Here is a 4434-nt window from a genome sequence, read left to right on the forward strand (position 1 = left end):
AAACAGTTTTCTGAAAACCACAATTAGCAAACCTAAAGCAGAGTTTATTTTTATTTTAGGGACAAGCCCTCCGTTTGTAAGATCTCTCCAACTCCTTGACTTATATTTACTAACTCTTCAGACATACACCACTGGGGAGAGGTGTATGTTTTCAGTGAAATCATTCTGAAGATTTGGGAATTATGGAAATTAAGTTTGCAATGATATCACATTCTTAAATCTCATGGGTTTAATTCCCAGATTTCACTGCATGATTTTTTTAAGAAATGCAAATCAGCATCTCTGACTATGATTCAGCTCGGAGGTTAGTATGTTCCCAAATATTTCTGCTAGTCTATCCTTTCTGGGCCAACTCTTGCAGAATGTATGATTTCCCTTTGTTCTCATTGTTTAAAAAACACAAAAAGAAAAATCTAGCAAAGCTAGACTTCTGTATGATACCTTAAACCTCTTGCATCAGAGGCCTCATGGGATATATGCAAATCACCCTTTAAGGATATCAGGTGTTTCAGCTAAATAATCATGTTTTTTGTTTGTTTTTCTTCACAAACCCCAGCTACTGTCTCTCCTTTCCCTGTCACATCAAGTCCCATTGATAATTTTGGCATAACCAGTTTTAGGCACAACGTGGTTAGTAGAAACTACCTGACTAAAGTGGTGGGTTTCGGCAGGTTTTCTGTGCAATTTCACCAACTATCTCGTTTGACTTTCTCATAATTAACAGTAGTACGGTCGGTGTTATTTTGCACAAAGGTCTCCTTGCCATGGCACAGAATGATACAGTTATGGTGTTAAAGATGAATGACTGGTCTCGGATGCCAGCAGTCAGACTGGGAACTTTCGCACTGGATGGAAGTGTTCAAAAAGGTGACTGTGTTAAAGCCATAAAGTATGCTATTAAGATTGGTTATCGTCACTTTGATGGGGCATTTTTCTATGGGAATGAAGATGAAGTGGGTGGATCTATAAGGGAGAAGATTAAAGATGGAACAGTGAAGAGAGGATAACAGTGAAGAGAGAGGATATCTTTTACACTGGAAAGCTTTGGTGTACTTACCTCCGTCCTGAGCTGGTGCGCATAGGATTGGAAAAGAGTCTGAAAACCCTGCAATTCGACTACATTGATCTCTTCATTATTCACTGGCCTGTTCTCCTGCAGCCTGGTGATGATTTATACCCTAAAAAGGAGTCTGGAGAATTGTTGTATGACAACGTGGATCTTTTAGCCACACGGGAGACTTTGGAGACCTGCAAAGATGCAGGTCTGGTGAAATCTATTGGTGTCTTAAACTTTTGGACACTATTTACTCAGTTGTTCCATCGTACAATTCATATAATCTCTTCTTTTAACACCTTCTTGAATATTTATAGTTTTTGATCCTCACTTGAGCCTTAATCTTAAGGAGTTTTTCTTTTATAACCTCCTGCATAGCTTCTAAATCTGCCAGTCACATGGTATGTTCTTTTCTCACTTTTTGTAGGGCTGTTGTATTAACTGAATGGGTAGGTAACACTAGCTCTACTATATCTAGTCTTTTTTTCATCCATTAATGTCTTAATTATTTCCATGATTTCTGTGTATATTTAATTGACCTCTTCCTGAAACTCTGCAATTTTTCCAGCTTTTTCTAGTGTTACTTTCTGGCCCTGTTTTTTCAACCTCTTTTTTTTTTTTAATCAAATTTCTTTTTATTAAATATGTGTCCACAAAATACGCAGAAAAAAGAAAATGTGGTATAGCTGACATCACAGAGTGCATACCATAAGCAAGTAATAATAGTTATTGCCCACTTTAATCATAAACATTCAAATTAATTAGAATTACCATTTGAGAATATGGTTATATTATGTTAGTCGAAGAGCTTTTATCATATAGCAGTTCTCTTGTACATTATTTTACAACTGCAAGCAATATTAGAAGTATAACATCAACCTATATAATGATAACAATCTACTCTACTAAACCTTATATACATATATACAAATGTCACCTTAATTATTGTGGTTACTAATCTCAACAAAGTGATGTGTTTACTATCCTTATATAATTAGTATTTAACATAATGTTTATGACAGAATATCAATTAATGCTTTGCAGTACCTTTGATAGTAGATTTGGTTCTTCTGACTTTTTGTATAAAGCTTCTTGGCCAATATATGTTTTTTCGCCATGCTTTTGTAGTCTGACCAGGTTATTCTTGATCTGTCCATCCAGTTTTTTGCTATGTAAGCCTTTAATAGGGTGCATAGTGTTATTATAATCCCCCGGATTCTCGATGCCCTGCACGGAGTGCATGATTAGTGCAGGAGCCCTAGCAGGTAATATGTCTGTCGTGCGATCCAGGAACAGCCTGCAGGGGTGTGCATGAGACCTCCTGCACTAATCATGTACAGACTAAGCACTGGTATGCAAATCACCTCATTTGCAGGAGAAATTCAGCGAAAGATAGTCCTTGCAAGGCAAGTGCTATCTGCAGAAATGTACTCGGTTAGTAACCGAGTACATTTCTGCAAAATCCAAAACGGAGCTATAACAACTCCAAATAAAAGCTGCATATCATTGAGGAAGCATGCCAATGGTCAAGTATAAGGTCATTGGCATTGCAAACAAAAGAAAAACAAAAAAAAAACAACTTTTATTTTTTTTTTGCCGATCTTGGCTGTTTAAGCATAGGGCAGTGGACCGCAAACGGGATCGGGGGGAAAATAAAATAAACCTAAAATAAGCATTTTAACTAAAATCAGTATTCTGCCATGCAAGTCAATGGTAGGCAGAAGACAACCTGGCCAGTGAGTAATGGTTGCCAAGAGGGGAGGCTCAGTGTGAGACATGTAACTATGCATTAACAAGCAATCCTATGAAAATGAGGAGAAGGATAGTGAATCTCAGTTTTCCCCAGCATGTGCGGCAGGTCCCAACAGTGGAAGAGAATGAATAGCTGTGTGCAAGACTAAGATATAGGTGACATCATGAGTGGATGTGTCAGGCATACTGTAAGTGGACTGGAGCCCTGTGGCTCGGGGTTGCTCCTAGCTGAGCATAGCTAAGCTAGGGGATGTGTCTAAACCTGCCTGGCACTCTTCACAAAGCCTAAGCGGGTGTGCATGCCACACACCGGGTTTTAACGAAAACAAAAAAAGTAAACCAGGAAATAGCAGCTATGTGCACATTTGAGCACTCTGTTTGTGCAGCGCGTCCCTGGCCTTAAACAGGAAGGCAATGGAAAGGGAAAACAGCAGTAGGAAGGTAATCAAGGAGAACTAGCATAGCTGGCGGGTGAAACGTATCAGAATCAGCCAATTACACAGGCAGCAGACCAGCCAAGCCCAGAACACTACTATAAACTATGCAAACACCTTCCCCTCTGTTTTTTCCCACACTCTACACCACTGATGTATACAAGCGGGGAAATTTTAATAAACAAACCTACAAAATGAGAAGGCCTGCAGCAGGCAACATAGAACACCATGTGCAAGAGGCTGAGGGTGGTGAGGATGTGAATGCTGCTGAATAACCCACAGTGAGGAGATGGAGAAAAGTGTACAGACCCAGGGTAACCTACCAGGGGCTACCTGAGCTGGAAATAGTAGAGCACTATAGGGTGGACAGAGACCTCAGAGCATATTGTTGAGCTGTGCCAGCCACACCTGACACACCAAACTGACCGAGGGGAACCTATCCCAGTGGATACCAAGGTATGTGTAGGCCGAGGTATACTAGCCACAGGTACCTCCCAAAGCACAACTGGGGATATCATGGGTATCTCACAGGCATCAGTTCCTGGATGCCATGTCAGCACATGCCAGTGCGCACATATATTTCAAGACACATGAGGTGTTGACCAAAAATATGCATCTCTTCCACCAAATAGCAGAATACCCTGGGGTAGAGGGTGTTATAGACTGCACGCACATATGCATCAAAGCACCACCCGGTGAGCAGGGTAGGGCCTACATCAACGACAGGAGCATCCTCTCCATCAACTGCCAGGTCGTATGTGATACCCAGGGCATTATAATCAATGTGTGTGCTGGCTGCCCTGGAAGCTATGATGATTCACACATATGGCATCTGACACAGCTGTACCAGAGATTTGCCAATGTGGACATCCCCTACGGTCACCTAGTGGGGGATGCTGGGTACACACTGGAGCCGCTGCTGATGACACCCATCAGAAATGCACACACACCTGAACAACAATGTCATAATGAGGCACACACACAGGCCAGACATATAATAGAGCATGTGTTTGGGATGCTCAGGTCACGGTTCCGGTGTCTGGACACATCCGGTGGAGCCTTGCAGTATTCACCAGCTACATGTACCCAAATTGTTATGATATGTGCTATGCTACACAATATGATCCTGTGAAAACATCTGCAGCAGGAACAGCATGGGGCAGGGACACAGCCCCCCACCAATGCCAAAGCCTG

The 4434-nt window shown here is 41.5% G+C and overlaps 1 pseudogene; it reads left to right on the forward strand.

Moving 5' to 3' along the window:
- The first annotated feature begins 797 nt into the window (after positions 1-797).
- On the forward strand, positions 798-1378 carry LOC122814950 (annotated as a pseudogene).
- The last annotated feature ends 3056 nt before the right edge of the window (positions 1379-4434 follow it).

The sequence above is a fragment of the Protopterus annectens genome, chromosome 11.part0 (genome assembly GCF_019279795.1).
Source record: "Protopterus annectens isolate FY-2018-M chromosome 11.part0, PAN1.0, whole genome shotgun sequence".
NCBI lineage: Eukaryota > Metazoa > Chordata > Ceratodontiformes > Protopteridae > Protopterus > Protopterus annectens.